This window comes from Pygocentrus nattereri, chromosome 1 (assembly GCF_015220715.1).
Source record: "Pygocentrus nattereri isolate fPygNat1 chromosome 1, fPygNat1.pri, whole genome shotgun sequence".
Lineage (NCBI taxonomy): Eukaryota > Metazoa > Chordata > Actinopteri > Characiformes > Serrasalmidae > Pygocentrus > Pygocentrus nattereri.
Window position 1 is genome coordinate 6,487,769 of NC_051211.1, and position 25,712 is coordinate 6,513,480.

At 41.6% G+C, this 25,712-nt stretch overlaps 1 protein-coding gene across 2 annotated transcripts in view; it reads left to right on the forward strand.

Moving 5' to 3' along the window:
* The first annotated feature begins 1,951 nt into the window (after positions 1 to 1,951).
* LOC108429092 (solute carrier family 45 member 4) overlaps positions 1,952 to 25,712 on the forward strand; it is an 85,161-nt gene continuing 61,400 nt past the window's right edge. Inside the window, exons 1-2 of one of the 2 annotated variants that reach the window (XM_017700598.2) lie at positions 1,952 to 2,086; positions 3,989 to 4,101. The gene's annotated coding sequence lies outside the window, so the exon portion shown is untranslated. Of the gene's footprint in view, positions 2,087 to 3,988; positions 4,102 to 13,435; positions 13,537 to 25,712 lie in introns of those variants that run through there. The other variant, XM_017700600.2, reaches the window with a different exon arrangement.

A 25,712-nucleotide genomic window follows, 5' to 3' on the forward strand; every position in this document is an offset into this window, starting at 1 on the left:
CATATGCCGTCGGCACTGGGGATCGAACCAGCAACCTTCTGGTCACAGGGCCAATTCCCTAACCTCCAGCCCACTACTTGTGAATACACAATTTACCAGCAAACAAACAACATTAACAGCATGAAACAACATTTAATGACCCTTCAAGGAGGGCGAGACGGAGCATGCGACACAGATCTGCATACCACTCCTCCAAAGTTCAGTCTTAGAAGTTGGTTGCATTTTCTGCTTGTTATTATCCAAGTAATCAAACACATTCAGTGATGTTGAGGTCTGGACTCTGGGGTGGTCAGTCCATTGTTCTGAGAACACCAGCAGCTTCTTTGTTTGATGTGTCTGTTTCCTTCACTCAGCTACACAACCTTTCAGACCCACAGTGCTGAGTTATCTTCTCACTGTGGAAGGATGGAGGTGGGTTGATTTTCTCCTCTCTTAAAGATGAAAGTGCTGTTTATCTGATGGGGGGCAGGTTTGGTGTCTACCAGGTCTTCCAGGTGGTTGGTAGGAGTCCCATTTTCTCTGCAGCGTTTAATCATCTGTTGAACGCCAGTTTTGGAAAGGGAGGAGTTTTGGTTGTGCTGGGGAGGATTTTGGTTGTACTGGGAGGGGTCTTGGTTGTACTGGGAGAAGTTTTGCTTGTACTAGTAGGAGTTTTGGTTGTACTCCTCCCAGTACAACCAAATTGCCTCCCAGTACAACCGAAACACTGCTACTAAAAGCAAGCCATACAAAAAAATCAAAATGCTAAATATTAAACTGGCTTATTAAACCAGCTTGTTAGCTAACATAACATCTGTTGTATTAGCACAACATGTAAAAGAGGCTGCTCAAGCGCAGGACATGATCAGACTGTCTGAAATAACAGCCCATGAACTGCGATATACAGAGGGATGTTATGTCACCTTTCACCATCTCCTCAAGTAGCCGAGTGCACGTGTCACGTACACTAGGCCTGAATGTTTGACCCCTACAGTGAGATGGTTTGGTGACACTTTCAAGCTGTGGGAGGCTTTTGATGGCATGTTTTTACCCCCTACTGTTGAACCCACTGAATGGGGTCACTGCATAGACTAATGAACATAAAAATGAAATGCAAATCATATTATTGCTGTCATGCAAAAATCTTATATCTCTGTTTTTGTCTGTTTTTATTATATATTTATTCATTTATTTATTTTAGATGAATGGCTCAACGGAAGTGGTCCAAGATTACGTGAGAAAAATGTTTGTACTTTGACTTCCTATATGTATATATATATATATATATATATATATATATATATATATATATATATATATATATATATATATAAAGAATTAGCTTTCTTTCGCCTATAAAGTCAACATTTTGGAGATATGCAGGCATTTTGTTCTGACCCAGGCGATGGGCTATGGCCAAATATTAAATACATTTGGAAATATATCACAATGTGTTTGGTTGGGTAAGGGTTTATCCATGAGTTCAATAGATTAATAAAATAAACTAAAATAAAAAAATAAATAACTATATTCTCAAAATAACTGAAAAAAAATGTCCATGCATCTTCACTTTAAATCAAATAGTTCAACAGCATTTTCTTAAAAGTAGTTTTCATTTATTTATTTATTTTAAAATGTGTGAAATGTGTGAAATGCAAAGCAAAAAAAAAAAAATGCTAGAAAAGAAAACAAAAATACAATGAATATTTGAACTTACAACTGGATGGAAAATCTGAAGAGGTCATTTATTTATTTGTTTGTTTTTTGTTTGTTTATTATTTAACTTATCTTAGACGCATCTCTTCCACCAAAAAAAACAAACAGTTTCGTAAAGAAAACAGAAAATAAAAAAAACACATGTAACATGAAAAACCTCTGCCTTCACATCCCCGCCCCTTTATGCAAATCACCCTGGCTTCGTCGGCGGAAGCGGCTTCGTTTGTTTCCGACAGCTCTTCCCTTTAAAGGCGTATTAGAGCGGTTGGAGCGCAGGACGCTGGAGGTCCGGCAGGGCAGCAAAACAAACCGAGCAGGCAGCGGCGCAGAGGCTCACCGCGGGGGGACACTCACTCCCACCGAGTCCTGGGGCACACATACGGCTAGCAGGGTGAGCTCTCCGTTCCGCGTTGCTTTATATTAGCGGTGAGCTCGTCAGCATCTCGGCTCAGCTCGCAGCTGAAGTCAGCTGCTTGTTCGAATTGTCCCGTTCCACCTTAAACGGTGCGGCAGGTACCTGCTGCACTATTTAAGGTGGAACGGGACAATTCGAGCGGCCAGCAGGCGAAAAAGAAGCCAATTTTAGCTTCGTTTTGTCCTCGGTTTATTTCATGCTTTGTGTTTTTTCGCGGAACACTTGTTCTGTCGGTTGACACTGTAAATACTGGCGTATTTGTTAGTGGAGCGACGGTTTTGTGTAGCGATATCGAGATATCGACGTTGTTGTTGAGCTTTGAATCGATGGTGTTTAACGTTACCTAGTTACGGTTTCCCTTGTTTTTATGGGATTTGTAGTTTAGCCGACTGTATTAGCACTATAACCAAGTGCAGGCGTTTGTTGTTATCCCTTCTAAATGTCGTGCCTGATGCATTTTTTGCGTGGTGGTTGTTTTTGTTGCTTTAAGCCTGCATATTAACTTTGTGAGTGGGATTCAATGCTGATCAGTCAAAGCCCCCTCTTAAAAATGATGGATCTATAATTAAGGGAATGATTCTGTTTAGAACCACTGGTTCATGCATAAAGGTGTTTTGCATTTGAGATTGATGGAGCATGTGTTGTGTATGGTTCTGCATAGAACTGTTTTGAAAATGGTTCTATGTAGCACCAAATGGTTCTTCTACTGTTGCAAGCTTGCCATTGAAATGATGCATGGGGCGTGTTGCGCCGTGCATCATTCCAGCCTGAAGAACCATTTCACCATGCAGAGGACCAGTTAACCTTGACATGTTTTTATGTAGAACTCAGCAGGCTAAACAGAGCCGTTCCCTTTGCTGCAGAACTCTTGAAGATCCACTCTTTTTAAGAGTGTCGTTGTTTCAGAGCCCGTTCCTTTCCGTTGTAGAAGCCCATAGCCACCTGTTCGCTGCAAACGCAGCCCTGTACCTCCAGTTGTTAAGAGGAAATGTTGTGTAGTTGATCTTTTTGCATGAACGGTGCCACTTCTGATCCGTCCTGCTCAGCCTGTTCAATAACTAATCTGCGATGAATGCTTCAACTATGAATCAGAAATCTTGCGCGTCACAGTGAGTCAGAAACCTGGCTGTTAAGGTAGCTGTATCACGCATTACCAGGACTGTTTTAAGTGGCTAATGTGGTGTAACTCATGCCTCATAAATTTCTTGATGAATGTGTCACGTTGCTGATTACCATGGACGATCATTTTGCGATCAGAAGGCTCGAAACAGAAAGCTTATTGACTCCAAGTGTGCTTCTAATAGGAGCCAGTGGGCAGATGCTGAACCAGAGCACAGAGAAACGTGTCAGAATTATTATTGTCTGTGGTAATATGCTACAGATGTGGCAGATAAGCGATTAGGCAGAAAAATGCTGGAACATTCTTTAAAGTGTAGCATGAAGCTTCTTTGACCCAGAAAACAACCTGGATTTAGGCTAAAAACGGCACAGTCCTGCTCTGCCATCGTTCTCTGAGATGAACTAGGTTTTACAGTCGGTTGCGGACTAATTGCATCTGATGACAGTAAAAATCGAGGGGGTCACAAGGTAGAAGGTAATGCTTTTTGTTCCTCAAAAGCAGATGTTTACTGCAGCTGGTTCCCCACCGCCGCGTCATGTGAGGAGAGATATGCTGAGCTCGACTTTCACTCGCTTGCACGCATTGAAATCAGATGTAAATGACCCCTTGTCTGTGTGGGATGTAAAGCAGAGGGGGGTGGGGGTGCGTGTTAGTGTTTTGCTGCTGAGTGCCCAGAATGCCTGAGGTCTTGTGTATTGGCTGTTGGTTTGCTTTTCAGTGCTGTGCGTTGACTGCTGTCATTCATTTGACCTTCCCAGGTGCCAAGAGTGCTGCTGAGCTGGCACGGGGCCGACGGCACGGGGCCACAACTGTAGGAAAGCTGCTGCCGCATGTAGGCACAGGAGATTTATGAAGCTTTCAAGGCCTTTTGGTGAGTCACACCAGCTCTGCTTGTGAGATGTTGTGCTGAGACCGGCTCAAGGACACTGTAAGCCAGGCTCCAGGCTGCTGGGGTATGGTTGATGTCAGGTGTCGACGGCACATGTACATGCACATAGACAGCAGAGATGTGGTGCTGCGTTTTTGATTTGCTTTGCTGTTTCCAATATTTTGTCCACTCTGTGTCTTACTGCACTGTCTGTCTGTTGTTCAGCTTGAAAGCTGCTGTTTGTTTACGTACATATTTAGAACACAAATATCCTGACTATGCAGAGAAAACTGCTGTTAGACTTGGACTATAAGGCTGTATAATAGATATGGGACATATCATTACATAAAAGTACTTACATTTATACAACAGTTAATTTTGGTGGCACATAATTATATTTATGCCACAGCTAGTTTTTAATAAGTATCTACATGTCTTAAGCAAATGCAGAAATGGACATTAGATAATATTTGATTTTCAGAATCTTAAGAAGAGCGTAACAGCAGGCCTGCATTAAAATCTGAACCTGTCGTATTGTTTTCTTTTCTTTTTTTTCTTTTTTTTTGGTGGAACTGTTCTATAAAAGCAAGAGAACAGTATTATACACTACCCGTGGTTGGGATAGTGTATTGGTTAACACCTCTGCCTTGTAGACTGGGGTTCAATCCCCACCTGGGCAAACACCTTACACTATACCAATAGGAGTCCTTGGGCAAGACTCCTAACGCCGCCTTGGCCTACCTGTGTAAAATGATCAAATTGTAAGTCACTCTGGATAAGAGCGTCAGCCAAATGCATGCCATAAATGTAAAATGTAAATGGGAATGCTCACATAAATATAAAAGCAAGGTAACACTAATGTGTTACCAAAAATAGCATCTTGGTTGCATGCGACCAGATCACTCCCTCTCAGGGTCTGCTGTGTATGATGTATAATACAGTTACGTTGTATTGTTACTACATATAGGTACCTATTGGGCAGTCATAGGGGCGCCAAGGATAGGGCTGCCCACTGTTCCGGGCAAGTGTGCTCACTGCCCCCTAGTGTGTGTATTCACTAGTGTGTATGTGGTGTTTCACTTCACAGATGGGTTAAATGCGGAGGTGGAATTTCCCCGTTTGTGGGATTTAAAAAAGTGTCGCTTACCTACACATTATACATATAGGTACACATACGTATGAGAGATATTAATACATAAAGGCACTTACATGTACAAGTGAGATGTTATTACATATAGGCACTTGCATATCTCTGTTGTCGGAAGAAGGCCTTGTATCTCCGTTTTTGTCGATTTTCAGTTTTTGACATACTTTGAAAATGCCTGTTGCTCTTTATGTTGTTTGTAAATTTCATGATGAATGGTCTAAAAGAAGTGACCCAAAATTACATGGAAAAATGTCTGGTTCCATTGACTTACATCAAAAGTGGTTTTTTCGTTCTCCTGTAAAGTTACAGTTTTGGAGATACAAGGTTTTCTTCCGACAACAGTGATATATGAGAGATGTATAATTAGATAGAAGCCGTTGCACATACATTAGATTAGTGCATATACACCATATGGACAAACGTATTGGGACGCACCTCTTAATTTCCATGGCTGAGCAGCTGCATGCAAGCCTTGCATCACCAAGCACACTGCCAAGCGTCAAATGGAGTGGTGTAAAGTACCACCACTCTGGACTCTGGAGCAGTGGAAATGTACTCTGTGGAGTGATGAATCGTGCTTCTCTATCTGGCAGTCTGATGCCAGGAGAACGTTACCTGCTTGACTGCATTGTGCCAACACCTTTGGTGGAGGAGGGATAATGCTATGGGGTGTTTTTCAGTGGTTGGTCTAGAACCCCTTAGTTCCAGTGATGGGAAATCTTAATGCTTCAGTACACCAAGACATTTTGGACTATACTATGCCTCGAACTTTTTGGGAACAGTTTGGGAAAGAAACTTTTCTGTTCCAGCATGACTATGGCCCAGCGTACAAACCAAAGTCCATAAAGACCTGGCTGAGTGAGTTTGGTGTGGAAGAACTTGACTGGCCCTCACAGAGCCCTGACCTCAAACCCCATCAAACACCTTTGTGATGAACTACAGTGGAGCTTGCAAGCTAAGACCCTCTCGTCAAACATCAGTGTCTGACCTCGCAGATGCTCTTCTTGATGAATGGACAAATTCCCACAGACTCTCTTGTGTGTTGCTTAATAATATATGTGTGTATTCACGAGTGTGTTATTACGTGTAGGTGAATGACATATTAACCAATTATTTGGACACATAGGTAGTTACATACATAATAAATATGACCCCATGTTGACAAGGTATTAAAAACATGCCTGCGGGTGTGTTTGTGCTGATAAGAAAGCTTTAGTTCCCATTCTTCCTTAGTGATTACTCAACACTGTGGCTGACTCAGCAGAGCTGTGCACATGACTGCTGAGAGAGACACTGCTACAGGGAACCAAAACCCCATCAGTCTGCTCGATTATCCCGCCCTCATCTTTACTAGCCTTTCACACCAGCCTTACAGACTTTAGCGCTGCAGTGGGAGACGATGTTCACTGTGATGCTCCGTGCATAATAAATATTTCTTGCCTGAAATAGTTTTTCATCTTGTTGATGCAGAGCCGCTCCTTAAATACTTAACTGTTATCAATGTGTGACAAAATAATGGACCCCTTTTTGAAAATGTCACTCTGATTAGTTTGCATTTGCATTTTCATAAAATAACATTTTGTTAGCCATGCTTATAATATCAGGCATGCTCAAACATGTCAATCATGGCAGAGGGTTTAATTAAAAGGGGAATTTTGTCCTTGAATATTGGCCGATTGTGAAAGGCTGTGATTAATTCCATCACCACTGCACCCATGAGGCAGAGATCAACCGCTTTAAACTGCAGGCTTACAAAGTAGTTATTAATCTTAAAACCTATGACTCAGCATGTGCTATACATTATTTGGTACATTCTTAGGGGTGTAAATTTAGTTCAAGGTTTGAAACAGTCTTGAAAGACTAAAGCTGTGCGTTACTACTAAAGTAGTGCTTTGATTGAAAGGGCCCCGTCCTGTATTTTTATTATTTATTTTTTTTTTTTTTCCCTGGTGTCCACTTAGGATATGTCTTATGTACCAAAAATCAGTCATAAAGTCATAATTCATTGTTACCTGACCATTTTCTGACATATTTTTGTTACTGAGCCTGATTTATGTAAGTGAGCTCTGTTCTGCTTGGCTGTAGTGTTATACCCACAATACGTAGGGATGCACCAATTTGGGAATTGTGGGCTGATACTGATATCTCCTATTTTATTTGTGTACTTGTCTGCCGATTCCGATGTGTCAGCACTAAATTCACTTGGATTAGCATTACTGAGAAATAAAATTCTTATTTTTAGAGAGCCACAAATTAACATGTCGATATTTTCGCTCTGCTTGAGTACCATAAATATGTCCTCAGATGCAAACCTAATCTTCTTTACAATGCTGAAATTTCTTTTCCAGCAAATATTTGCTGATACTAAAGTGATTCCGATATCGTTGCACATCCCTAATGTGGAGATATGTACAGTCATATGCAAAGTTTTGGCACCCTGGGTCAAATTACAAGTTTTGTTGATTTTCTAAGGTCCACATTCTCTTCTGATGCACAGTTGCTGTTCGTTTGCTGGATTTAACACAATGGAAATAACAAAATGTGGCCTATGCTTAACTTGTGGCATATTTTATATGCTGTGTTTTATTTTTGCTATAAATTGTGCACTAATTGCCACATTTAAGTGTGTTCTCTTTAGAACACGTGTTCACTTATTTGCGTGTAGAAAATCAACAAAACATATAATTTTGCCATATAGATTTGCGTACAACTGTAACTATGAGGATCAAGAATTAGACTGTAGGCCCAAAAATGAACAGTGTACTTAGTTTAAGGTGTTCGGAAATATTTTATTATTTTATATCATTTTATTACATTTAAGTAATCGCACACATCGTTATATCTGTATACCGTGTAACCCATCTGTAATTATGCAAGGCAGAAATATTCCCCAGTATGAATAGAAGCGTAGAACTCAGTTTGCCAATACAGCCTAACTAAAGTGAAACCTAATACTGCACAGCTCCCTCATTGTTTGTGCTGGACAGATCTGGATGGGTTTCTTGTGTTCATGTAATGGACACTGCCATGGCTCTGGACTAGGGCCTGTGCATATGTATGTGTGTGTGTTTGCTTGTGTGCATGTCAGGCTCTTGAAAGGCCTTTGGTGATGAAGCAAAGCCCGTAGCATTTGATTTGAACATGATCTGTTTGATCCAGGAGAAATACTAGCTAATCCGCTGTCCTGTTGTGTGCATTTTGTTCTAGATTGAACAAAAAAATAAACATTAAAAGCTTTCATTAGAGCCTGGGTGGTTAGTCTTGTTCTAAACATCATTATTGCATGTTTTTTTGTGAAAATTGTGTTTGTTACAGAACAGAGGCCCAGGAACTTAGTGAGTCAGGAGCATTGACATAATGGGGGTGGGGAGAAAACGGGGTTTAATAGGCTTCTGTTCTACTCAATCTGAGACTATCCCTTCTTTATTCCTATATGCCTCTGATATTTAAAGAGCCTCTCAGTGATGCACAATGATCAGCTAAAAATAGTGCTCCATGAAGAGCGAGTTCTTTCAGGAGCTTAGCACGCTCTCTCTCCCTTTCCATGTGGTCATAAGGTGCAGGGAGGAAGACACCGAGATGCTACTGAATCACAAGTTCAGCCCTCGCAGGTCCTTTAAAGGAGCCCGCGGCAATAACCTACTTCATCTCTGCGGATTTACTGTGTGGTGAAACACCTCCGTCCGCTCTGTTCTCATCGTCCGCGAATCATTGTATGTGGGTCAGGATTTTCCTGAGACTGTGACCAGCCTGGCTATTAAAGTGAAGCATATTTTTAATCATCTTTGCAGATGTTACACTCTGCATAGAGCAACATGACGATATTCCATAGTCTCTTCAGGCCTTCCTTTGCACAGACTGAGGTGCAGGGATGAGCTTGAATGGATTAGGCCCGACTATAGCGGCAGGCCTCACAACTATAAGTAAGCTAGAGCTGAGGCCTGACCAGGGTATCATTTCGCATATAAAATCTGCTGATGTCAAGGTTCGATGTATTTATCTGTATCAGCCAGTAAAGCACCAATATTTATAAGAAATTATGTAATTATAAGCTTGTTTTTTCAGAGATTTTAAAAATAGTTTTATGATCTAATGCCAGCCCTTACAGAGGTTGCTAGCATTGGTAACGGTTATCCGTGACAAAGTTTTCAGTCTGGGCTAAGGAAGCAAAATTTTCCTTGATCGATTGTTGTTTAACATTTGTCAATGCTTAATCAGTAACTGTTTATTAACGTTAACAAGCAAGGCCTATAACTTTATTCCCCTTAATCACACCCCCCGGATGTATCATTTCGCATTTTAACGGAAGAACAGCTAGAACAGGGGTACCAATACACCGATCAGGCATAACATTCATTCTGTTCTGATCTGCTGTGTCTGATCCACTCAGACCAGCACAACACACCCTAACACACCACCACGTCCATGTTACTGCAGTGCTGAGAATGATCCACCACCCAAATACTGCCTGCTCTGTGAAGGGGTCCATGGGGGTCTTGACCACTGAAGAACAGGGTAAAAGGGGCTAACAAAGTATCAGAGAAACAGATGGACTACAGTCTGTAACTGTAGAACTACAAAGTGCAGCTATACAGTAAGTGGAGCTGATCAGATGGACAATGAGCACAGAAAGAAGGTGTTATGCCTGATCGGTGTACATCAATCGTGATCAATCAGTCGATCGCCCATTGCATGTTGGTAGATTGTGCCTCATTCAAGCAGACTGTCAAATTTTAAAAAGGAGGAGGCCTGTGGTGTTTTTTAAAGGTAGATCACAATTTTTGACTTGTCCACTGGAAAAAGTCGATCTCAAGCCACAGAAGTATGGGCGCCCCTGAGCGAGAGGAATCGCTGTGCTGTGATGTGTGGCACGTTTGGCCTGCTAACTGAGCTTTTGTTAGCTTAGCCAAAGCACTACTGTCCCAGACACCACAGAACAGATTAGATTTCAGCTTTCTGTCACTGCCAGCACTGGTCACTCAACAGAGTTTTGCTCTCCCAGACATTCGTTTTTTATCGTCTACGCTTGTTTCTGCAGAGTGCCAGTTATGTAGAATTAAGCTGTATTGGGGCTCTGTGAAGGTCTGTAGCCTGATAGGCTAGTTAGCTTCGTTAGCTTACCCAGACAACACAGAACAGGTTTAATGTGCCTTTTGCGCCAGTTTCTCGACATTACTCCCTCAGATTTGAATCATTATCATCTAAACTTGTGTCCAGGCTTTAGTTAGCCAGAAATGAACATTTTCTGTAGTGAGAAGAGTGGTTATCATACTAGCTAAGCTAAGCTAATGATGACCAGCTCCTCTCTCCTAGTTCGTATTGAGCAGCTGTTAGATAGATGGCTTGAAATTCATTGAGTGATGGCTTGAAAAACGTCTCCTAAACGTTTACATTTTGAAATAAGGCAGGACTACTGCAACAAAGCTATATAAATGCTTTTAGGTCATTTTATGATGTTTTCTCTCTGAAGTGTGTAGTATTGAGTAGTATTGAACTTCTGAAATCCCAAACTGTTGATGATGTTTATTAGCTTTATGTGGTTTCCAGTCACTTTGTCGGTTCCCTTTGCAATTGCCAAAGCGATTACTGGCAGTGATGTCACCTCCAACATGACTGTGTGTTTTTTATTTTGTTTGTTAATGGAATTATTAATGGAATTATATTTCAGCATCACAGTCCCTGCCATTTACACTGTCTTCCTTTGTAAAATGCTTGCACATATGTCTTTTGTACCTTCTCACTGCTTTGTTGCATTGCATGATCAGCAGTTGCAGAGTAGTCCCTTGTGCAGAGTTTAAAACCATGTCAAATTTAGAAATGTCTTCTATTAGGCTAATTTAAATACAAAGTTGTTAGATTTTTTTTTAAAGTAGTTGACCAAGCTCTCCACCATTAACAACCCTAGTCTTTCCTGTTGAAACCCTGCTTGCTGTGATCTCTGCATTAATCCATGCCTTTGTTTCGATTTCCAGATGATGTCTGTGCTACAGTGAGTCAGCTTGCAGGTTTTGCCAGCCAACAGCTTTAGCAAGACCCTCATCAAACATTAAAATGGGATTTATTGTTTTCCCTTGAGCCTTGAGAAGTAGCAGCATTAAGTGAGGTTAGAGATGGATTGTGTGCTCAGATTGTTCTCCATCTATTGGATGGTCCAGTACTTTCTCTAGATTGACAAAGCACTTCTTGTAAGTACTGCTAAATGCTGTAAATGGTCCTGCCTTCTTTGGTCATGGAACTTTGTGTTGCTTCTTATGTCTCACTTTCTGATGTGCCCTTTCATGTAATAATTAGTAGTGAGCGATTATAACAGGTCATCCAGTTGAAATGAATCCTCTGGTATAAGCTTTGCCGTAGCCGTTGCACCACAAATAAGCACAAATAAAGTGGTGTTCGAACAGTGTGGACCCCGCTAAGGTTAGTCCTTTTAGCTGAGTCATTTCGGGAACGTTTCAAATGGAAATGGAAATGGAAATGCAACCACACTGCATCTGAAGTAGTCTGCTTTCTTTTTTATTATTCATTATTTATTGATTTTTTATTATTTTTAATATTGTGACCCTTATTAGTCCCACAACGGGGAAATTTCACCGCTGCATCTAACCAAAACGTGAAGTGAAACCCCACATACGCACTAGTGAGCGCACACACACACACACACACACACACACACACACACACACACACACACACACACAAACACAACGGGGCAGGAGCGGTGGGCAGCCCTATCCACAGCGCCTAGGGAGCAGTTGGGGGTTAGGTGTCTTGCTCAAGCACATCTCAGTCATGGACCGTAAGCTCTGGGGATCGAACCAGTGACCTTCCGGTCACAGGGCCAGTTCCCTAACCTTCAGCCCATGACTGCCCCAGTATGGGGCAGTATGGAAACTATAGCCCAATGCCTTTTCTTATTTTTACGCTGCCCCTGTTTGTGAGTGTCGCCTTCCTCTATGAAATGGATCAACCCTCAAATTAAAAAAGCATTACTTCATTAACAGCTACTGGCGCTGCTCTTTAGGCGACCCTGCCAGTGTGCAGTGACAGCAGAGGAGGGTAAAGTTCAGCTCCTCACTGTGGGGCTTAAATTTAGGGAATCATACCCACATGCAGCATTGAATGATGTACATGTAGAACAACATATGAATATTTTAATAAATTCCAATGCTTGGAAGATCACATGAGATGTGTTCTGAACTGAATGGCATTGCTTTGACGTAAGGGTCATTAAACCAAAGTGACAGACGTTTGTTGCATTTCTAAAACTTTAGTAAAGCATCATTTTCATGTAAAGTAACAGCACTTATAAGGTAGAGGCCCAGTGAGAAACACAAGTGGCTTCAGTGGAAGATCATTTTTCCATACGTGTTTGATCCCAGACATTCTGGGAAGGGGAAGCAGAAAAATATTGAGGCCTGTGTTTAAAAAAAAAAAAAAAAAAAAAAAGAGCTGTCTGCATCCACACAGGTCTCTTTAATGGAAACGTAAGTTTTGTACATTAACTTCTGGAAGTCTGTTCTGTATATTTCTACTTAACTTCTACCTTATAAGTTCCATTACCTGGTAATAATACTTCATAACAATTTTATAACAGGAGTAAATGCTGGTCAACCTTAAATCAACACAGTATAGTTTACTTCTTATGTTGTCTTATGCCAGTATATGCTTATGCAACACAAGTATTGCTGAAGAAATGCTCACGCATGTGGTACGAAGTGCCTGTGTAGGTAGCCTTCAAAAAAAGCAGGGCCGAATGCGCATATATTTTCTGCGGTTGGTAGAAGGAAACACGGTTGCTCCAGCTTATCTCTTGCTCCTGTTCCCCGTCAACAGGAGGTTATTGTTTCTCCACGACTTCATTTCAAGGCTGCGTAGCAAAGCTGGTCATGAAGGGTGTCTCAAATAGCTGTCTTATCGCCTTTTTTGTTTTTGGCTCAGTGAGAGAAAACAGGTTTTGCTTTCCTTCGTGGTGTTGTGCCGTGGAGGGCTGATATACTTTTTCTTTTCTTTTCTTTGTTTTGTTTTGTTTTGTTTTGTTTGTGCTGACAGGGGCAGCAGGTAAGCTTCTCGGACTTAACCAGCTCTCACTCTTAGTGAAAGCTGGCAGAAGTTCAAGAATAACATTAGTGCAATGGACACTCCCCTCTCACACAGACACACACACAGGGCTAGCTAACGTCTCAAAAGCGACTCGCTCTCCGTCTGCGGGCGTGTTTACTTTGGAAAGGTCTGGGCCGCTTCCATCTGTCTGCCTGTCCTTGATGAACTGATGTCATCACCGGCTTTGCACAGAGGTGGGTTCGTTTGTTTGTTATTTGCCATTATTGTACGTTGATTATTTTGTGCTGTCATTTCAGCACATAGATCTTGTTTATTAGTTGTTTGAGGGGAGCAGAATTGCTTAGTGACATGAATCGGAGCAGAAAATGTCTTGAATAATTAGTTTGACCAAACTTGCTAACAAGAGTAATGAACGGAAAACCACCAATGGGGCCACCAATTAGCATGATGTCACTGGCCTAAGTCTAATTGGTGACTTCATCCATTCAGTCATTACTTCAGCTATCGGTATTTTGATGATAACGTTGGTAATTTTGTTAGTAACTGTGGAACTAACAAAACCATCAGTGGAACCATCGTCTTATCGGTCAGGAAGCTGCTCCTCTGAGCTCTATTATTGGTCAAATCATCGAGAGGAAGCTCAGGCTGGAGACAGATGAGCATCCCGCCAGCTCCGACATCGATCATATGCACACACGAGGCAACAAAGCCTCGTTAAAAGGCGATTAAAAAATTAAATATGGATGGCTTTGCTAATCTTGCTTTCTCACCGTATGCGGCCAGGGCTTAGCCAGATGTCTTCAGCTGCCTGCTGATGATGTCGTTTCAAATTGAAGCTAAAACGGTTCTTCCTCAGCTGCTTACGCTAAACGTTCAGATGGGAGAATGTCAGGATGTGTTTCCGAGCCGTGTTGATTTGGAGTTGTACTGAGTGCTCGTAGGGATGAAGGGATGAGGAGTAGCGCAGTACTTTCAGTCTCATTGCAACATTTTCCTGTTGCCGGTTTCTGTCGTCAAGATCCTCACTTGTGGAAATTGGTGTCGCAGAAGATGCAGGAGGTCCAAAATGCGCTTCCCTGCCATCTCGGAGCTCACGGCATTGATTTAATATTGACTACAGCGTAAGACGGAGCTGCTGTGCAGTTCCAAGCCGATCCTGACGCTCACAAACGAGCCTAATTAAACGGCTGCATAGCTTCAGCTTTCCTCTTTCTTCTTTGTCTCTCTTTCTTACTCTAACGCTTTCTTTCTTTCTGCTTATTTCTTTCACTCATTGTTTTTCCTTTTCTTTCTGTTTTTCCTTTCCACCCTGTATTGTATCCACTTTTTTTTCTTTTTTGTTTCCCTCTCTCTTTTAATTCTTCCTAAATTTTCTTTCTATTTTTCTACTCATTCTGTTCTCTCTCTCTCTCTCTCTCTCTCTCTCTCTCTCTCTCTCTCTCTCTCTCTCTCTCTCTCTCTCTCTCTCTCTCTCTCTTCCCTGTCCTCCCCCTCACTTTCTTTTTTTCCTTTTCTCCTTCCTTCTCTATTTCAAATGCTTCTAACTTTCTTTTTCTTTCTCTTTCTCTCTCTCTCTCGATCTCTCTCTTTCTCTATATATCTCTCACTGTTTTTCTATTCACTCTTTTTTTTTTTCTTGCTTGCTTTCTTTCTTTTTCTCTTTTTTTATTTCTCTCTCTCCCTTTCTTTCTTTCCTTTTAACTTTTCTATTTTTCTCCTCCCTGTATTTCTATTTATTTCTTTGTCTTTTTCTAATTCTTTTTCTTTCTTTTCCTCTCTCTCTCTCTCTCTCTCTCTCTCTCTCTCTCTCTCTCTCTCTCTCTCTCTCTCTCTCTCTCTCTCTCTCTCTCTCTCTCTCTCTCCCCCCCTTTTTTTCTTTACTTTTAACCTTTTCTGTTTTTCTCCTCCCTGTATTTCTTTTTCTTTTTCTTTCTTTCTAATTCTTTTTCTTTCTTTTCCTCTCTCTCTCTCTCTCTCTCTCTCTCTCTCTCTCTCTCTCCTGTCAGTGATTACATGAGCATATTTGCATTTGGTCCAGTAAGGAGAGCTCTCTGCTCTCTTCCTGCTTCTCGGGACCTGCGGGAATTAGCTTTCTTTACTTTTCTGATGAGGGTTCACTAATAAGACGAAGGCTTCGTCACGTTGAGGTAGGAGCGAATAGTTAACCAGCTAAGCAGAAAAGCTAATCCTGCTGCTGTGCTTGCGCAGTACTCGCGCAGGGCCGAGACTCATAAAGGATGCTTTGTGTGCTTCCAGTGTGCAGGGAAAGCTCTTTTTTCACCTGGACAAAATTCAGTCTGAAACGACTCCAACAACTGTATACAGACATGTGTGCTTGTAGGAGGGAGGGCATGTCTGTGAGAGAGTCAGACACTCAGAGGGACATACAGAAAGGCCTATGTAGTGACCTCTACGTTGAGTATTAGATGAGAAGACTTGAATGTGTTAAACTCCAGTCTGTAAGGGTTGAACTTTATCAGACAGATGGGATTGAGCTTCAGAGAACGCCTGCTCTGCCACATTTCAGCCCTCTGATGCTCCCTCACTCTCAGATGCATACTGGAATTTTCCATCAAGTTTCTGAGGAACTGTGTATTGGGCAATAGTGTACCTGCTGGAGCAGTGGGAACAGTTCTCTGCCTGTGAAAATCCTGTCCTCCCAGGAAAACATTCTGTCTAAATGCTTGTGCGAGCTGGATTAGTTTTCCCTGGGGAGGTGCTGTGATTTGAGCCATAACAGACAAGATCTGTGATTTTGATCAAGGTCAAATCTGCAATGCCTGTAGCTGATTAAATTTGTAAACTTCAGATCATATACATTTATAGCATTTGGCAGACGCTCTGATCCAGAGCGACTTGCAGTTTGATTATTTTTACACAGGTAGGCGAAGGCAGTGTTAGGAGTCTTGCCCAAGGACTCTCATTGGCATAGTGTGGGGTGTTTGCCAAGGTGGGGAAGGCAGTGATGTTACCCACTAGACTATACCAACCACCAACCATTACAAGCAAGCAAGGGGTCGTCACTTAAATAATAATAATAAAAAAATAATAATAGTTCAGGTCCGAGCCCCCGTGAGCAAGCCAGTGGCGACAGGTAAGAAGCTTACCTGCCTAGCTACCAGATTGTAGCTGACAGTTGATTGCTAGAAATCAGTTGTCACAAATAAAATGTCAAAAGTTAACATGGACATTAATTAAAGAGGGTCACGTTAGCTAAAACAGAAGCTAACTTAAGCTAACTAACACTAAACCCTTGTTGGATGGAGTGGCTCGAGTCCTGAGCCCACCTTCTTAGGCATAGATAGGCTACTGTTTCTTCATAGTGCTACAGTATAAGCTAGCTAACACAGTTCTTAGACAGCTTTCCTAACCAGTTAACGTTAGCTGCTTAGCTAAATTAGCACTCTATCACCGAATGTTTTTGGACACCCCTCCTATGTAACTATCATACAATTATACTAGCAAAACCTTAGTAACCACCTTGGATACCAATGCGATGGCCTAGCTACACCTTACCAACCACCTGGGTTAATATAGCAACACTTTAGCAACCACCTGGGATACTATAGCAATGGCCTGGTGGCACCTTAGGAACCACCTTGGATACCAATGCGATGGCCTAGCTACACCTTAGCAACCACCTGGGTTAGCATAGCAACACCTTAGCAACCACCTGGGTTAGCATAGTAACACCTTAGCAACCACCTGGGATACACCTGGGATAGCAGTGGCCTGGCAGCACCTACTAAAACTAAAATATTATTAAAATAAAAGCAATCAGCAGTGCTCTGTAAATGCTTTGCATTGAGAAGTGGTATTAGCTGGCTTTATGGTTGGTGTAGTGTAGTGGTTAACACCTCTGCCTTCTATGCTGTAGACTAGGGTTCAATCCCCCACCTGGCTAAGCACCCGACACTATACCAATAAGGGTCCTTGGGCAAGACTCCTAACACCACCTTTGGTGGATAAGAGCGTCAGCCAAATGCCATAAATGTTTATCAAGCCAACACAAAGTTTGTTCACTAGCTTTACCTTTATAATGTCCTTTGCCATTATTTCTTTAAGAAAGTAAATATATGTCGCAAGTTTTATCCAAACTCGCGTTTGAGGTCTAGCTGGGCATATTATACTGATACCAATACTGCTAGCTTCATATACATTTATGCTATAGGCAGCAGCTCCCCACCATATGCTGTGCACGTACAGTATGATTGACAGGCAGAACTGGTTCCTTGTACTGATTTGTTGAATATTGGTGATCCACATATTGTTATTTTTTTCTGGTAGACCAGGTTTGTTCCTCAGTGTATATATTTTATTGTGATGCCAGAGTTTCAACTCACATTACCAGTAGTGCTTTGACTTAAAGTTGTTGGCCTTGTGTGTTTAGTACATCAAACTGAAGTCCTAAAGGTAAATGTTCTTCCGGTTTGCTTAGGTTTAATATGCACAATAGTATTTTGTTGGCTGGGCTTTGGTTTGCAGGTGGGGTTGGAGGTTGCACTGTTGGAGGTCAGCTTCAATCCCTCAGCAGCAGCTGAAGGTCAGCATTATCAGCAAGAGCTTCAGGCTGACTAATCCTGTCCAGTGATTGTGTTTTCACATGTGCAACAGACTTAGGCTATCCTGATTTATTGGGACAGTTTGTTGATTGGGTCTTTTTTTGCTTGAAATCGGCAAAAACAACATATGTTCTACAGTTCCATTGGAGACGGTGATGCCAGTCCATAAAGTGAATACCTCATGGTATATGATATGCTCTCAACCTCAGAGTCGAGGAGAGGAGTGGACTTGCGAGAGGGAAATGAGTAGAGCAACATAAAGGAGCATTAAAGAGTGACGTAGCATTTGTTTTATTTCTATTATTTACATTTTTACCGGGTACAAATCTAATTGCAGTTCCAAATCAAAAGTGAATGGTTATTCTGAGATCCAGGCTCAGGCTTATATTTGTGGGAGGTGAATGATTTTGGAGGTTGCTTTGTAGGTAGTGGAGGCCTCTTGGACTGACAGCCTCACCAGAGTACATGATCCTCACCCTCCCAGCCTTAACCACACTGGAGCTGGCTGTAACCAAACACCCCTTACACTGCACTGGGCCAAACCGTCAGCGCTCCCCTCACCCCCCACTCGGCCCCAGCACCTGCCTTCTCATGTGACTGGAGTTCTGCAGCCTTTCTGCCATTGACGCTAGCTGGCAGGGTTACTGCTGTCACCGTCACCCCCTGATGATCCGGTGTAACATTCCGTCCGCAGTATTATACAACCAATCAGCATCCACAGCATGCGCATCCCTCTATGAGTATGAGCAGTGAAGGAGAGAGGAGTATAAGCGCTTTGTGAGGAGATACTGTATGTTTCTTGCTAGGTGTCCTAAAAAATAAGAACTTCCTACGCAGAGAACAAACTGCATGTTGTAACGCACAATTACCGTTTATTTGCACTATTTAACAAAAACCAGTGACATAAAATGTGGTCTGTGCAAAAGTTATGGCATGTTGTATTTTATGTTTTGCTTCTAGCATGTTAAACTCCTCATAAACATCGGAATTGTGAACTAAAATTTGCAGGGAAATGCTGTGTTTAAGTTCCCTGTGGGGAGGATGGGTCGACTTATTTTCACATAGAAATTTAACAAAGCATTTAGTTTGACCAGGGTGCTTAAACTTTCACATATGACTGTACATAAAGGCTTTTCTGCTTTTACCTGCCTTTGTCTCGTCATTTTTGACAGTTATTATGTAAACATATGCTCACATTGTTCACAGCTACAGCTAATGATGCGTCACTCAGTGAACACTCCTGTAATAGGACATGGTGAATAAAATGCAAAAATGAATGTACATTTTTATATTTTGTGTTCAGAGATGGGATAAAAATAGCCTGCAAATAAAAATTGACCTGTTTGGTTTTTGGCGGGGGTTTTTTTTGTTTAATTTATTTATTTATTTATTTATTTTTACAGATTTACACTTTAGTTTGAGGGCAGATGGATATTGTCCATGATGACAAGCTAGCTGGCCCAATATGTAGGTAGTTTAATGTAAGTAAATAAACAAATCAGTCATTAAATCAAATCTCCCTAAAGATCATGTGGAATTTAGTCCTCCATGTCAATGGATGTAGATAAGAGCTCATAGCTACTTTAAACAGGAACTTAATAAAATGTTTCCGTAATTAAATCATTATAATGCAAACAGTCATTCAGAGTGGTTTGCTGTTCTAAAGAAACTTACCAAGTCAGAATTGTTCACAGTGGTGGTGATAGGAACCAGACATCTCACACTTGATTTTGTGAATTTTTTTTCCCAAACTTTTCAGTTGATTCTTTGTGCAAGGTTGGATTTCAGGGAATAAAGCTGCCCTACGGAGAGGAAGCAAGGGCAGCTACAAGCCTTCCCTGTGTGGAATTAGGTCATGCCCGTGCAGTCCAGGGATGACGGGCTTATTTTAGTCCGGTAAGCTGGCTTGCACCTTTCCCAAGAGATAAACAGAGGAGCATAGGTCACCGGCAACCACTGCCCATGTCCTGGACTGGTTTGTTTGTTTGTTTGTTTTGAAAAGAAAAGAGCATTTTTCCATTTGCTAAACATCAGAATAGGCAACAGCGTCCTCCCTTTTCCTCTGGGCCTAATCACTTCGGCTGTCTTCTAATATTCTGACCTATCTGTACCTGTGTCTGTAGTTTTGCATTTCTCTGCAGTGACCAACCACAGTAAACATTCAGGCAAATGGGGCACAGGTTTACTTTACTGCACAGGCTTATATACCTGCCTCCTCTCTAAGGGCCTTTTTCATATAAGCAAACACACCACCTGCACCGTCCCCAGTGCCCTCTGCACTGATCTCAATACAGTCTGCGGCAACAGTCGTCTCGTCAATAACAAATTAGCTTGCCTCCTGAAGATAAACCATGTGGCTAGGGTGACAAAGCAGTGACCCAAATCTTTGTGCAGCTAAAGAGCTGTAGGAGAAAGGTGAAGGTGACCGTGCCTCTTTGCAAATAGAGATATAGAATCGGAGAGCAATAGTTAATGGATTCAGGAAAATATCTAATCTCCATATATTGCAATAATGCAATATAGATTGGAAAGTTTTTACACTTCTAAGGAATTAGGATTCTGACAGCCTTTTGTTACATTTGATTGGGACTGCCAGCAGAGTTGTCACGGTGTCCACTCTGACTCTCATCCCAAAGACTCGATACTCTACTTGCATCTCAGAGACTCAAGGCTCCGCTCAGACTTAGACTTGCATCTCAGAGACTTCTGACTCGGCTCAGACTCACATCTTACAGACTTGATACTTGACTCGGACTCGCATCCTAGAGACTCAAGACTCTACTCAGACTCCCTTCTCAAAGACTCTATATTCTCAGAGACTCTAGACTCAATCCAGATTTGCGTCCCTGAGACTCGAGACTGAATTTGGACTTGCACCTCAAAGACTTGAGACTCTGTTTGGACTCACATCCGAGAGACTCAATACTATATTCGAACTTGTGTTCCAGAGACACGATACCCAACTCGGATTCGCATCCCGGAGGTTTGAGACTCGACTCGGGCTCGCATCCCAGAGACCTGAGACTCAGCTCAAACTCGCATCTTGAAGACTCAATACCTGACTTGGACTCTCGTCTCGGAGGCTCTATACTCGATTCAGACTTGCATTCCAGAGACTCATGACCCTACTCTGACTGTAACTCCAGAGACTTGAGACTCGCATCCCAGTGACTCAAGACTCTGACTTCCACTCCAGATATTTGAGATTCAATTTGACCCTCAACTCGCACCCAAAGACTCAAATCTCAAGTCGCACTCACACCCCAGAGACTGAAGACTTGACTTAGACTCGCATTTCAGAGACTTGACTTACACTTGCGCCCCAGAGACTCGAGGCTCAACCCGGCCTCAAGTCTTGCATTCAGACTTTCACATAAGAGACTTATGTAATCAATCTCTCCTGCTAACTATGCTGTTCCATAATATTGACCTGAAATAGCTTCAAATGTCTTCATAGCTTTGATCATAGCTAAAGGGATTCTTAAAATGACCACAACTGAATTTTTTTAGCATTCTGTATTGATCAAACGTGACCTATGGGACTTTGTTCTGAATGTCACAAAGTGTCTTTGCCATGTATTTTAAGCACAGTGTATTTATAGTCCTTATTCAGTGGCTTTTTCACTGGTCAGGAGAAAAAGCCAATTTTTAGAGCCCACAGTGTCTAAATTTGTAGGGGAGACAGATGCTTTGTGAGAAGCCGTAAGTCTCCAGAGTGTGCGTGCGTGTGTGCGTGTGCGTGTGTGTGTGTCTGTCCCAGCATGCTGTACACCACTCAATCAGAGGGTCTATTATTAGATCATGGCTGCCCTTTGAATGATATAAGAGCGGAGGCTGAGCCAGCACTGTGCCTAGGTCCGACTTTATTTTCTGACATAACTGCAAAGAACCTTTCCTGAATCATGTGAAGCTGGTGGAGAGAATGGGTATGAATGACCTGTAATAAGAGTCATTATGGCTCATATAGGTTATCTTTCTGTCTCAGTGCTTGCTTCTCTGAATGTTTATGGAGCCTAATGGGGCTCATAAATGTGCTATAGCTTTTGGTGGAAGCGCAAGTCTTTGCGAGATCCTTTAAATCTTGTGCTGAAGTATCGAATTGTGCTGTGCTTGCCTTTCCTGCATGTACCTTTAGTCCCTGCTGTAGTATTTTAAACATGATGTCATCTAGGACTGCATGAAGGGTATCAAAGCCCTGGATTCAGGTGAACACCTTCAACTCAGCACTTTCACACTTGGCCCAAGTCCACAACCGGGGGTTCCAGGCTTGATGTAAATTCAGTCTGCAGAATTATCACAATAACTTGGATTATCCAAATTTAGTTACGACTTGTATTAATACTCACGTGGTATTTCGTAACTAAGTTTGCATCATACAGTTCGAGTGATACAATTTATAATGCATCATGCATTTTTTGTGATAATTCTGCAGATGGTAATTGCCTAAATTTACATCATAATTCCAAGCTTACTCTCAGTGCAAGCAGCCTAAAGTTAGCACTGGGTACGCCCAAATAATTCATGCATTGCAATTAAAATCTCTGACCCTTTCGGTTTGCATCACGGTATTTCTGCAATGCTGAAGTTGGCTTCTTATTCAGCAGCTTTTAGTTCAAATTTTCAGTTCCAACTTAAAAGGCAACAGTTACATTCTTGCACCTGTACAGGTGCCTTAATGTAGCTGCTGCATCATTTATGGTGAAACGGAAAATTCAGACACTGAACAAGAAGGCATTTCTCAAGTCATTTCTCATGTCTCACGCATGCTGACAGCCCCTCTGACCGTGAGACACTCCTGGAATTTGAAAAATATGTTATACATCTATCAGTACCAGCTTGTCTAGTGTACCTAATCGATTGTGGCAGTCGGCCTTTTGTCCATGTTTAGCTAAGAATAACCCCAAAAGACCAGCCGCTCCTTTATGTACGCTGCCTTGAAAACAAAGTGAATTACTTCATTGGACTCAGTGGTGGGAGGTGATTTCTTCGTTTTCATTTGAAATGTGACTGAAGCATTCCTGGCTCAGCCATTCAGCTAAACAGGATAACATTAGCATGGTTTGCACTGTATCGGTGCGTATTTGTGGCATACCAATATAGCAGTTATGGCATTTTAGTAGTGGGCGATATGTCATTAGTTGCAGCAGTAGAAATGGGCACCCCTGCTTTAGATGGAGGAATTGACAGATAGCTCTGCTCTAGATGGTTGTTGTGGTGGTCCAACTTGCCTGCCATGAATAGTGGGTTTTAAGGGGATTCTGGGCCACCCTCCCAACACTTGGCCTATAGGTACCAATTTAAACATGATAGTTCCACTGCAGTCAGCTGGTTCTGCAGCCTGGGTAACATACACTGTAATTTAGGTCAGCGCAGCTGTGGATGTGGTTGCATGTGCATGATAATTAGCATGCTAACGCAAATAGATTAATACTCACCTGACACACCAACTGTTGTCTATGTGCATTCATTTGCAGGCCGGGGTGCTGAACATAGAAAATGGCTATATATATAAAAACAAGAGGTTATTAGTAATTGAGTAATCTACCATTAGTTTGATGACCAATCAAGTTATCAGAGTTTGTAAAAAGGCCAAACAATAAAAGTAGATTTTACCGAACAGTAACAAACCTTGCATAGCCTTTCAAAGATGGCTTATAACTGATGGCTTCATAACTAACAATTGCCAGTTTGTTGGGGAAGTACAGTTTTGTTTTATTTGAGTGATTAAGGTTAATCAGGCAATTGTGACAGCCCTAGTTTTGTTGTGAGGATTTCCAAGAGTACCAGCACACAGTGCAGTGGTGGAAGAAGTTAGGGTGGGCTTGTTTTTCAAAGGAGTCCTGGAGAGACAGACTGCCTTCCACAGGGGAGTATTTTCTTTTTTTCTCTCTTGTGTTTTCTGGATGTGAAACTCTAGCGTGTTATTTTATACCAGAGCAGCACTTTAACCTACAATGCCCTTTCTTTCCATGCCATATAAGATCAAGTCTCTCTCTCTCTCTCTCTCTCTCTCTCTCTCTCTCTCTCTCTCTCTCTCTCTCCCTCTCGAGCTCTAGCTCTATCTCTCTCTTTCCCTCTCTAAGTCTCCAAAGGCTCTTAAGAAACAATTGTGCTTGGTACCTCAACCTCTAAAATGCCATCCATTCAGACAAAGCAAGGCACAACCCAGTCGCCATGCCGTCTCTCTTTGCACTCTGGTGAAATGCTGTTGAGTCCCATTGGAAAGTACAGGGCAGCAGGCTCCTGCTTAGAGGTGGTTAGGATAGGATAGACTTTTATTATCCCACTGGGGGAAATTTACATTGTTAGAGCAGAATACACAGTAAGCAGATAAAGAGCAGTAAGTAGACAAAGATGTGCATCATACAAAATACTAAATATAAGATATACTATAGAAATAATTAAATAAACAATTTTGGTTGGTATGGATTGTGGCTGGTGACTGGTGGGGAAATGAGGAGGTGTGTACCTGTTTGGGTGGACGTTGTGGGGTGGCACAGGTAGTTGAAAGATTCTACACCACAAAACATCATAATTGAGTTTGTACATAAGCTTTGACTTTCTCCCTTGCATTTAAATGGCTTCACATGCAGGCCTTCTTGGGGCGAGGGGGAAACATTGGAGGACCTTATTAGACATCGTTGGAGTCACATCGTGTATATGAAGTGAAAAGTTGTTTTTCTCTTAGTTTTTCTCAAACAACCAACTGAGCACACAGCTAACAGGTCAGTTCAGTAATATTCACAGTGATGAGCTATAAGTTTAAATATGTATTCAAGGATGTAAAGCTGCAGCATACATGGTAAAAACATGCTGCCTAAATGTCTTTTACAAGCTTTAAATGTTGCATTTAGAGTAGAAACGCTTCTAAAACCAAGCTGAACAGCACTTAGCTTGGCGCCAACATAATACTGCAAATCTCATGGCGAGTACGACTTATTAGTGTGCTAGCTTACCAATGTTAAATGGACAAAAAGTAGAGATTTTTAATAAAGGCTACAGGAATAAAAAATGTTGATGAATCAAGAATCGTTTTATAATCGCGCCTTGCCACCCTGAACTGATATCGTGACGTGCCTAGACTTTCTCACTCTTATGAGTAAACTGTACTAAAGGTCCTCTGCATCCTATAAAATCCTATAAAATGTATCTATTTATTTATCTATCTATCATTTTTCAGATTTCTAAGATTTACCTTTTTTTTTCAGATTTTTGCTCATTTATTCTGTAAAAATGTGGAATTTTTTTTAATGGCAGTATCACTTTTCTTGAACAATGCTGCATAACATTCATAAACTATGCTGTAAACATGTCAAGGCAGGTGTGATATGCTCTCTTGAGCTGTCACAACAGACATATAACAGTTTAGTGTAGCAATTAAGTCATTGTCATTATTATCAGTATAAGTGTAAATGAAACAAGGCATTTTGTTGCCCTAATTTTCTGTGTATATCTGAATTATTGTTTTTATGTCTCAGTTCCTCTATTCTGTCCATGTATCACAGATATCATAAGACCTTACTTGTGTGCAACACCATGCCAAAGTCAGTGTCCACCCTTTTATTTCTCCTATCTCCCATCAAAACAGCAATTTAGTACAAATTATTCATTTTTCACCCTCCAGAAAGAAGCAGGAAACCTATATTTAACAGAATGTAAGTATAAATGTGTGTATGTAATTCCATTACTGACACCACTGTAAGAAAATGGCCCCAAAATTTGATGTTTCCTCCTCTGTGCTTTACAGTAGCCTTAGTACATTCTAGATGGAATCCTTCTGCAAGCTTTCTCTATGCAAAGGCTTTGGTTTTATGGAGTAAGCAAGTTTACCAAAGGTTTAATGGTTA